This window comes from Carassius carassius, chromosome 38 (genome assembly GCF_963082965.1).
Source record: "Carassius carassius chromosome 38, fCarCar2.1, whole genome shotgun sequence".
NCBI classification, from domain to species: Eukaryota; Metazoa; Chordata; class Actinopteri; order Cypriniformes; family Cyprinidae; genus Carassius; species Carassius carassius.
Window position 1 is genome coordinate 4232833 of NC_081792.1, and position 12178 is coordinate 4245010.

At 44.0% G+C, this 12178-nt stretch overlaps 1 non-coding gene across 1 annotated transcript; it reads right to left on the reverse strand.

Annotated features, from left to right (window-relative positions):
- Positions 1–7803: 7803 nt before the first annotated feature.
- Positions 7804–7875, reverse strand: trnae-uuc (transfer RNA glutamic acid (anticodon UUC)). The gene has a single exon. It is a non-coding gene; the product is annotated as a tRNA-Glu (tRNA).
- Between the last annotated feature and the right edge of the window lie 4303 nt (positions 7876–12178).

Here is a 12178-nt window from a genome sequence, read left to right on the forward strand (position 1 = left end):
GAGCTTGCAGAGTACAGCTGATGAGACTTCAACCACGAAATCACTAAAATTTATCTGTCCACGGAACCATTAGGAAGGGTGTGCTGAATAAATGTGACAAAACTTACATGAATGGACTCTACTGAGCGTGCTTTGTACAGTAGATGTGTTTCCATTAACAATATTGCACTCATTTGAAATAAATAAAGTTAAGTAGAGTTGCTATTTAATGAACAGTGAGACGCGCACCACCTGTGGTGCACATGTGTGCCAAAATTCAACGCTCGTTTTTATGCAAATTCTTTAGTATTATGGCATAAAACTTACATGAATGGATTCCTATGAGTCAATTACCTCACTAGAAGACAATGGTGCTGGTAAATCTGGTACAAACACTTTAACTGCACTAGCCTTAGATACATCAGATGGTTTGACTGTCTGAGCACGAGCCATTGCTCGCGTCACCGCACAGGCAGTGAACACCTCTGGAAAATCTTTAAGACATTTGTCCGGCTCAACTGATGGCACAGCCACTGTTTTAACCACAGGGGACGGACATGACATCTCCGGCCACACACAACCCCCCGCCAAATTATTTCCGATAATCAGGTCAATATTTTCTACCGGTAGAGTCGGACGTACAGCTATAGTCACCTCTCCATTCACAAACCCCGACTGCAACTGAATTCTATGTAATGGCACTGGAAACGGTTGAAGCCCAATTCCTCGAATCAACACAAAACTCCCAATATCAGACAAAGAGGAGAAAGACAGGACCGACTGGCAAATGAAACTCTCTGAAGCCCCAGTGTCACGCAATATTTTAACTGGTACCCTATGAGCATCTCCCACCAGTGAAACAAACCCTTCGGTGATAAAAGGAGCGTAATCAGACACTGTGATTTTAGGTTCATCACACAACATGTTAGAATGTTCAGGATCAGTTTGAGTTCCATTTAACTTAACATTCCTCAACTGCGCAGCGGGAATCGACGAGGCACAGGCAACATCTTTGACATTGCTTACTTTACTCTTATTACGGGCACTCAAGACTGGACATTCCTTTTTCCAATGACCTAATTCAAAACAGTAATGGCACTTACTGTCGGCATCACGTTCCCATGTTCTATTACGAGGCGCAGGATAAGACGTCCCAGGAAAACCTGCATTTACGCGGACGGGGCGATTTTCCTTGCGATTATCATAACGCGGAGAAAAATCCCGCATATGATTTCTATGCGTCAACACATATCCATCAGCGAGGACAGCAGCCTCGGCAGCGGTCTTCACCTCATGTTCGTTTAAATATGTACTTTTCGGGAAAAATGTTCTTAAACTGTTCCAAAATAACTAAATCGCACAAATCATTAAACGAATCAATCCCTTCCGCTGTGCGCCAGCGATTAAAAAAACTACTAAGCTCTCTGGCCACATCAGCGTGAGTTTGTTTTTCCGACTTTCTCCAATTGCGAAAACGTTGTCTATAAGCCTCAGGAATCAATTCGTAACTTTTTAACACAGCCTCTTTTACTGATTGGTAACTCTTTCTTTCGACAAAAGACAGTGCCACAAATGCCTCTTGTGCACGCCCAACTAATACCGTTTGTAAAAGCAAGGTCTTATCTTCGTCACTCCAATTCTGGTCGGCAGCAACATTTTCAAACAAAGAGAAAAATATGTCCGGATCTCGTTCGTTGAATTTTGGAAGAAACTTTATCATATTTGCTACACCCGATTTCTGAGTGGAATTTCCACCGGCTCTACCTTCAGCCACCAGCTTAAGCCTGGTGCGTTCAAGTTCACGTGCCCGCTCCTGTTCATATTCCAAATGCTTCAGTTTTTCCCTTTCAAACAAACAATCTTTTTCTCTTTCAATAGATTCCATGCTCTTGCGTTCTAAATCTTGTTCTATTTCCAATTTCTTTTGCTCAAATTCCCATCTCTTTTGATCCAATTGCATCTGCAATAATATTTTTTGTTGCTCATAGGTTAATTTGTTACTTTTAGCCGAGGGACTTGAAACAGGCGGGTTGTCAGGAAACACTTGATTTTCTTTCAAACGATCACGAATAAAATCTATCAATTTATCTTTCTTTGCTGTTTTTGGCAGTGTCAGTTCAATCCCATAAAAATCTGCAACATTCACCAACTGCTCTTTTGTTAGCTCCACCAACAAACTCTCCGAAGGAGCAGCAAAAAAATCAGCAAAAAAATCCTCCAACACACTCATTGTACAGACTATTTTCAATACACTATTAACCAAACTAATTAAATATACCTGTACGTTTTCCAATTCCTCTTAAACAACCACAAACAAACAATTTTGCAAAGTGAAAAAGCAGGTCCAGCAGCAGAGCAACTCACGGAGCTCTCCCCCTAAACATTTACCCCCCACTATACAACCCTATCTTCACACTGAGTCCAAGAATCAGGATAATTTCCTCACCAATACCGACAGAGACGTACTGCCCCGACCGAAGCCAATTCAGCCGGTTCTCTACGGCGGTGCCCTGGTCCAGACTCCAGTGACAACAACCTAAATCCCAGCGCGAAAGCGCTCTAACACGGGGATAACGATAGCTCCAAAATTTTAGTCGCCCCACTACGTAAACAGCAATCACACATTACAAACAAAGTGGCTGCACTAAATACTCTAATCTACTAAATAATGCTACCCAATTTACCTCAAATCCAAATTCAAAACCAACAAGATCAGCGCAGATCTCCCCGAAACAAAACATCCGGCGAAAAAACCAGTATGCCTAAAACTACGCCCACTGATTTCATTCACAAAATCACACCGATGACGTTGCTACACACCGCACTACGCTACCATAGCCGACAGTGGGAATCAAAGTATCAGGCATGACAAGTACAGTACAGGTGTTTCCTCTAGGCCTCAACCTAAGATTTTTCTTCTGACTTCCACCCCTCTCGAGCTGCCTTCTCTAGCCGGGGAGGGTGCACCCTGGCCGGCTTGGATGAGTTGGTGCGTTCACCACATTAACAAAAATCCAACATTTTTTCTATGCATATTTCTACAGTATTATGGGACTAAACTTACAAAAATGGTTTCTTCGGAGCTTGCAGAGTACAGCTGATGAGACTTCAACCACGAAATCGCTAAAATTTATCTGTCCACGGAACCATTAGGAAGGGCGTGCTGAATAAATGGCTAATGGGAGTTTTTTTTTTTTTTAAATGTCCATTTACAATTTTTTTCAGCGGGACCTCCTAAGTGCTCCCGTGGACATACATTTTGAAAGTGAAAGTGAAAGTGAAATTCAGCCAAGTATGGTGACCCATACTCAGAATTTGTGCTCTGCATTTAACCCATCCGAAATGCACACACACAGAGCAGTGAACACACACACACACTGTGAGCACACACCCGGAGCAGTGGGCAGCCATTTATGCTGCGGCGCCCGGGGAGCAGTTGGGGGTTCGATGCCTTGCTCAAGGGCACCTAAGTCGTGGTATTGAAGGTGGAGAGAGAACTGTACATGCACTCCCCCCAACCACAATTCCTGCCGGCCCGGGACTCGAACTCACAACCTTTCGATTGGGAGTCCGACTCTCTAACCATTAGGCCACGACTTCCCGACTTTATGCATATTTTACATTATTATTGGATAAAACTTACATGAATGGATTCCTCTGAGTGTCCTGAGTACAGTACAGGTGTTTTCATTAACATTAGTGTCTTTTTGTCCTCCTGACCAACATGAAAACAGATCCCGATGCAGTGTTATTTTCTGCTAAAAGGTTGCAAGCCATAGCAGTTTCTAACACATGGCCAGTCTTCATTATTACGTGATAAAACTTACATGAATGTGTTCCCCTGGGTGTCCTGAGTACAGTACAGGTCTTTTCATTAACAATAACACACATATGAAATGAATAAAGTTAAATACAGTTGCTATTTTATGAACAGTGAGATACGCACCACATGTAGTGCACATATGTGCCAAAATTCAACACTCGTTTTTATGAAAAGTCTACAGTATTATGGGACAAAACTTACATGAATGGACTCATCTGAGTGTGCTGAGTACAGTACAGGTGTTTTCTCAAGGCCTCATCCTAAGATTTTTATTCCGACTTCCACCCCCCTCGAGCTGCCTTCTCTAGCCGGGGAGGGTGCACCCTGGCCGGCTTGGATGAGTAGGTGCGAAGGGGGTGGATGGTACAATTATTTTGCTAATATCTCCGCGAAGTGGTGGATTCCAGGGCTAAAATTTTAGGGGATCTCTAGAGGGTCGAGGGGCCTACCGTATGCGACCACCCACGAGTTCCTGGGTGGTCCGGTTCCTGAGTTATAACGGTTCAAATTCCACATGTTGGGGTGCCGTAACTTGGATCCCCGGGGTCATACGGACATGGGGCTGGTGTCGTCGGATAGAAGTCCTCACGGCCTGACGTTGACCCGATTTTGGTGCAGTTTGGCCGCGTTTTGGCGGAGTTACAGTTTGGCAAATTTGTGACATTTTGGTGAACATGCACCACTTGTGGTGAAATTAACCAAAATCCAACATTTTCTCTATGCATATTTCTACAGTATTATGGGACAAAACTTAAAAAAATGGATTCCTCGGAGCTTGCAGAGTACAGCTGATGAGACTTCAACCATGAAATCGCTAAAATTTATCTGTCCACGGAAACATTAGGAAGGGCGTGCTGAATAAATGGCAAATGGGAGTTTTTTTTTTTTTTTAAATGTCCATTTACAACTTATTCAGCGGGACCTCCGTAGTGCTCCCGTGGACATAAATTTTTATGCAAATTCTACTGTATTATGTGACAAATCTTACATAAATGGACTCTACTGAGCGTGCTGTGTACAGTAGAGGTGTTTACATTAACAATATTGCACTCATTTGAAATAAATCAAGTTAAATAGACTTGCTATTTGATAATCTGCAATTGGACACATATGCTGTCAAATAAATTGAGGGTAGACATGCACTTTTATAATTTAATAGAATCTCTATTTGTTAAACCTCAGGTGCACACATATCCCACTTGCCATTTATTCATATTGGATGGATACCAAGTTTGGGGCACCGTATCTTCTTCTCCCGGGGGTTCAGGGACTTGGGGCCGGTGGTATTGGATAGAGGTCCTCAAGGTCTAATATTGACCAAAGGTTGGTGTTTTTCCCCTCTTTTTGAGTGAGTTATGGCCGGTCAAATTTTGGGACTTTTTGCATTTGCGGGGCCGTATCTCTGGCCCCCGGTGGTCTATCGACTTGGGGGAGGTGGCTTCAGAGAGGGCCCTTCGAGTGCTATCAAGTCACACAGTTTCAATTTGCTAGGTCTCTTCCTTCCATTTGACTATCAAAAATGTGGGGGGCCATAACTCCGCCCCCTGGAGTTTTATGGATGGGGGGCCAGCGGTGTTCGGTGGGCCTTCTGTAGGTCTTACTCTGACCCGAGTTTGGTGCAGTTTGGCCCCGTTTTGGCGGAGTTACAGCTTGGCAGAGTTTGTGACATTTTGGTGAACATGCACCACTTGTGCATATTAACCAAAATCCAACATTTTTTCTATGCATATTTCTACAGTATTATGGGATGAAACGTACATAAATGGATTCCTCTGAGTGCCCTGAGTACAGTACAAGTGTTTTTCTCTAGTCCTTATCCTAAAAATTTTTTTCCGACTTCCACCCACCTCGAGCTGCCTTCTCTAGCCGGGGAGGGTGAACCCTGGCCAGCATGGATGAGTAGGTTCGAACCTATCAGAAGCTCAGGGTTCTGTAGTACTACTGCTGTCCAAAAAGTCACTTCTGGTGCAGGAAGATGTGCTGGCTTTTGGAGGAAAGAAGCAAAAAACATCAAGCTTTCCCATACCAGGAGTCGAACCAAGGCTGCCTGGGTGAAAACCAGGAATCCTAACCACTAGACCATATGGGGTTTGGACACCTTAAATTGGCCATTGGCGCACTTTCCATACATGTGGTCAGTGTGGGCGCAGGATCTTGTAGTGGCCTGTTGCTTTAGGTCTGCGATTGTAACAATGTGATAATAATTTGGCAAAACAAGAATTATCCAAAAGGACGGTTTTCTGAATTACATAGTGTTGTATGTATTCAAGGGATCTGTTTTTTTTACTCACCCGGGGGTTCAGTTTATTTGGGCAGATTCCTGTGATTGCTGAATTGGTACATCGAACTGGTAATTAAGCTCTTTTCCAGTTGAAAATACTTGTGTCATCCATTTGAAAAGACACACTGCAACCGTTATCTAGAGGAAAAACTGCCTATCGTCACTCTGTCAAGGTACAAAAATGACATTGTGAGGGTAACAATGAAAGTGAGACCAATTTTTAATCGGCAAAGTTGCTGCTTATTCGCTCCTTCAGTTTAACTCAGTTTACAACTTATTCTCAATTTCCAGGTGGCAATTAGTGATAAGGCTTCAAAATGGCAAGCCCATGACATCAAAACCACATGGCATTACACCCTTCAAAGTAGTAAAGCAGTTACAGAGTAGAGATGAAATTGTTCAATCTAGAATCAACTGGCCCACCAGCCTGCATTTTATTACCACGTTAATCGCCGAGCTTATCTGAGAGCTTGTGTGATGAATGGCAATACCGAAGCATGTTACGCGACTCCCCATAGACATCGGAACCTCAATCTATCAGGGTTCTGTACCTCTACTGCTGTCCCAAAAGTCACTTCCGGTGCAGGAAGATGTGCTGGCTTTTTGAGGAGAGAAGCAAAAAAGATCAAGCTTTCCCATCACGGGAGTCGACCCCTGGCTGCATGGGAGAAATCCAGGAATCCTAACTGCTAGACCATATGGGAACTGGCCAGCTTTAACTGGGCACAAGCTTGTGGGCCACTTTCATTAAATCTGGCCAGTGTGGTTTACAGAAATAAACAGTGTTACATGCATTCAAGGGACATGTTTGTTGACTCACCCCGGGGGTTCAGTTTTTTGGCCAGAGTCCTGTGATTGCTGAATTGATACCTTGAACTGGTAATTAAGCTCTTGTCCAGGTGAAAATACTTGTGTCATGCATCTGAAAACCACATTGCAACCGTTATCTAGATGAAAAACTGTCTATTGTCGGTCTGTCAAGGTTCAAAATTGACATACGAATGGCAATACCGAAGCATGTCCGTGTCTCCCCTAGACATCGGAATGGGTGTGCAGAATATGTCTTTTTTGGAAAAAAAGAAGAATGCCTGGAGATTTGCCTTTTCTTCTAAATTTTGGAGAAGAAAAATAAACACAACAACAAAATAAGCCGGAGAAAAACAACCACAGAGCGAGCCAGCCAAGAGTCGAACCTAGAATCTTCTGATCCGTAGTCAGACACGTTATCCATTGCGCCACTGGCGCACTGATACTGAGACTCCCGATTGCTACAGAGTTGTTGGTTTTAGATGTGACAGTGGCAAGCATTTCTGTCTGCTTATTCTCACCTTGTTATCAGGAGGTAAGCCCACCAGCCCACCAGCCCCTCCCTGGTGGTCTAGTGGTTAGGATTCGGCGCTCTCACCGCCGAGGCCCGGGTTTGGTTCCCCGTCAGGGAAAGCTCTTTTGGCTTCCAATTGTGGACTGCGAATTCAAGCTCTGCTAACAGCTGCCAGAAAGCCAGCTCCAAACCCAAAAAAATGGTGAGCACATGAAAAAAAAAGACCTCCTTCGAGCCGGAGTCAAACCAGCGACCTAAGGATTGCCAACACTCCAAACTACAGTCCTCTGCGCTACCAGCTGAGCTATCGAAGGGGTAAGGTATTAGACAGAACCTCGACATCAGGTGCAGGAAGATGTGCTGGATTTTTGAGGAGGGAAGCAAAAAAAAAAACATGCGTTCCCATACCGGGAGTCGAACCAGGGCCACCTGGGTGAAAACCAGAAATCCTAACCACTAGACCATATGAGATTTGGACACCTTAAACTGGCCAGTGGTGCACTTTCCATACATGTGGTCAGTGTGGGCGCAGGATCTTGTAGTGGCCTGTTGCTTTAGGTCTGCGACTGTAACAATGTGATAATCATTTGGCAAAACAAGAATTATCCAAAAGGACGGTTTTCTGAATTATATAGTGTTGTATGCATTCAAGGGATCTGTTTTTTTTACTCAGCCCGGTAGTTTAGTTTATTTGGGCAGATTCCTGTGATTGCTGGATTGATACCTCGAACTGGTAATTAAGCTCTCTTCCAGGTGAAAATACTTGTGTCATCCATTTGAAAACACACACGGCAACCGTTATCTAGAGGAAAAACTGCCTATTGTCACTCTGTCAAGGTACAAAATTGACATATTGTGAGGTTAATAATGAAAGTGAGACCAATTTTGTATCCGCAAAGTTGCTGATTATTCGCTCCTTCAGTTTAATGCAGATTACAATTTATTCTCAATGTCCAGGTGGCAATTAGTGATAGGGCTTCAAAATGGCAAGCCCGTGACATCAAAACAACATGGCATTACACCCTTCAAAGTAATGAAGCAGTTACAGAGTAGCCATGAAATTGTTCATTCGAAAATCAACTGGCTGCCAGCCTGCAGTTTATTTCCCCTTTAATCGCCGAGCTTGTCGGAGTGCTTGTGAGACGAATGGCAATACCGAAGCAGAATCAGAATCAGAATCAGAATGAGCTTTATTGCCAGGTATGTTTACACATACGAGGAATTTGTTTTCGTGACAGAAGCTCCACAGTACAACAGAATGACAGCGACAGAACATAAAACACATAATAAAAGAATATAAAAATACAAATAATACAAATAAGTAGATAAGGAATGACAATATACAAATTGACAATTGTAGGCAGGTATATTACAAAAATGCTGTTATGTATGTACATGTATATTCTGTGCAAAATTTAAGTGTATACTAAGTATGTGTGTTAGATAAATTAAGTGTATGTGTATATAAATATAAAGTGTAGTGTGTTCAGTGTGTATCAGCTGTTCATAAGATGGATTGCCTGAGGGAAGAAACTGTTCCTGTGTCTGGTTGTTCTGGTGCTCAGTGCTCTGTAGCGTCGACAAGATGGCAACAGTTCAAAGAGGGAGTGTGCTGGATGTGAGGGGTCCAGAGTGATTTGAACAGCCCTTTTGCTCACTCTGGATAAGTACAGTTCTTGAATAGATGGGAGAGTTGAGCCGATGATTCGCTCAGCAGTCCGGACTACCCTCTGTAGTCTTCTGAGGTCAGATTTAGAAGCTGAGCTGAACCAGACAGTTACTGAAGTGCAGAGGATGGATTCGATGATGGTGGAGTAGAACTGTTTCAGCAGATCCTGTGGCAGGTTAAACTTCCTCAGCTGGCGAAGGAAGTACAACCTCTGCTGGGTCTTTTTCACAATGGAGTCAATGTGAATGTCCCACTTCAGGTCCTGAGAGATAATGGTGCCCAGGAACCTGAATGACTCCACTGCAGTCACAGTGCTGTTCATGATGGTGAGTGGGGGGAGTGCAGGGGGGTTTCTCCTGAAGTCCACAATCATCTCCACTGTTTTGAGCGTGTTAAGCTCCAGGTTGTTGAGAGTGCACCAGACAGCCAGCTCTTTAACCTCCTGCCTGTAAGCAGACTCGTCACCATCCTGAATGAGGCCGATGAGTGTGGTGTCATGTGCAAACTTCAGGAGCTTGACAGAGGGGTCCTTAGATGTGCAATCATTAGTGTACAGGGAGAATAGAAATGGGGAGAAAACGCACCCCTGGGGAGCTCCGGTGCTGATTGTATGGGTGCTGGATGTGTATTTTCCCAGCCTCACTAGCTGCTGCCTGTCTGTCAGGAAGCTGTTGATCCACTGACAGACGGAGGTGGGCACGGAGAGCTGAGTTAGTTTGGGCAGGAGGAGGTTTGGCATGATCGTGTTAAAAGCCGAGCTGAAGTCCACAAACAGGATCCTCACATAGGTTCCCGGTCTGTCTAGGTGTTGCAGAACATAATGCAGTCCAATGTTTACTGCGTCGTCCACAGACCTGTTTGCTCTGTAGGCAAACTGAAGAGGATCCAGCAAGGGTCCAGTGATGTCCTTCAGGTGGGCCAGCACCAGTTTTTCAAATGACTTCATGACTACGGATGTTAAAGCCACAGGCCTGTAGTCATTTAGTCCTGTAATTTTGGGTTTCTTTGGGATGGGGATGATGGTGGAGCGTTTGAAGCATGAAGGGACTTCGCACAGCTCCAGCGATCTGTTGAAGATCTGTGTGAAGATGGGGGCCAGCTGGTCAGCACACGATTTCAGACAGGCTGGTGTAACACAATCTGGGCCTGGTGCTTTTTTCCTTTTCTGCTTCCGGAAGACCTGGCGCACCGCATCCTCGCTGATCTGTATTGCAGGTGTGGGGGAGAGGGGGGATGCAGGAGGTGTGAATGGTGAGAGTGCTTGATTGGAGAGGTGTTCAGGATGGGTTGCAGGAGCTGAAAATGGTGTGAACGGTTGTGTGGAGAGGCATTCAGGGTTGGTTGCAGGAGTTGTTATTGGTGTGAACGATTGTGTGGAGAGGCGTTCAGGGCAGGTGATGGGTGTTCTTTCAAACCTGCAGTAAAACTCGTTCAGATCGTCTGCCAGTCGTTGATTTTCCACAGTGCTAGGGGGTGGTGTCTTGTAATTGGTGATCTTCTTTAGACTTTTCCACACTGTTGCTGAGTCGTTCGAAGTGAACTGAGTCCAATTTGGCAAAACAAGAATTATCCAAAAGTACGGTTTTCTGAATTATATAGTGTTGTATGCGTTCAAGGGATCTGTTTTTTTTTACTCAGCCCGGTAGTTTAGTTTATTTGGGCAGATTCCTGTGATTGCTGGATTGATACCTCGAACTGGTAATTAAGCTCTCTTCCAGGTGAAAATACTTGTGTCATCCATTTGAAAACACACACGGCAACCGTTATCTAGAGGAAAAACTGCCTATTGTCACTCTGTCAAGGTACAAAATTGACATATTGTGAGGTTAATAATGAAAGTGAGACCAATTTTGTATCCGCAAAGTTGCTGATTATTCGCTCCTTCAGTTTAATGCAGATTACAATTTATTCTCAATGTCCAGGTGGCAATTAGTGATAGGGCTTCAAAATGGCAAGCCCGTGACATCAAAACAACATGGCATTACACCCTTCAAAGTAATGAAGCAGTTACAGAGTAGCCATGAAATTGTTCATTCGAAAATCAACTGGCTGCCAGCCTGCAGTTTATTTCCCCTTTAATCGCCGAGCTTGTCGGAGTGCTTGTGAGACGAATGGCAATACCGAAGCAGAATCAGAATCAGAATCAGAATGAGCTTTATTGCCAGGTATGTTTACACATACGAGAAATTTGTTTCCGTGACAGAAGCTCCACAGTACAACAGAATGACAGCGACAGAACATAAAACACATAATAAAAGAATATAAAAATACAAATAATACAAATAAGTAGATAAGGAATGACAATATACAAATTGACAATTGTAGGCAGGTATATTACAAAAATGCTGTTATGTATGTACATGTATATTCTGTGCAAAATTTAAGTGTATACTAAGTATGTGTGTTAGATAAATTAAGTGTATATAAATATAAAGTGTAGTGTGTTCAGTGTGTATCAGCTGTTCATAAGATGGATTGCCTGAGGGAAGAAACTGTTCCTGTGTCTGGTTGTTCTTTTGCTCAGTGCTCTGTAGCGTCGACAAGATGGCAACAGTTCAAATAGGGAGTGTGCTGGATGTGAGGGGTCCAGAGTGATTTGAACAGCCCTTTTGCTCACTCTGGATAAGTACAGTTCTTGAATAGATGGGAGAGTTGAGCCGATGATTCGCTCAGCAGTCCGGACTACCCTCTGTAGTCTTCTGAGGTCAGATTTAGAAGCTGAGCTGAACCAGACAGTTACTGAAGTGCAGAGGATGGATTCGATGATGGTGGAGTAGAACTGTTTCAGCAGATCCTGTGGCAGGTTAAACTTCCTCAGCTGGCGAAGGAAGTACAACCTCTGCTGGGTCTTTTTCACAATGGAGTCAATGTGAATGTCCCACTTCAGGTCCTGAGAGATAATGGTGCCCAGGAACCTGAATGACTCCACTGCAGTCACAGTGCTGTTCATGATGGTGAGTGGGGGGAGTGCAGGGGGGTTTCTCCTGAAGTCCACAATCATCTCCACTGTTTTGAGCGTGTTAAGCTCCAGGTTGTTGAGAGTGCACCAGACAGCCAGCTCTTTAACCTCCTGCCTGTAAGCAGACTCGTCACCATCCTGAATGA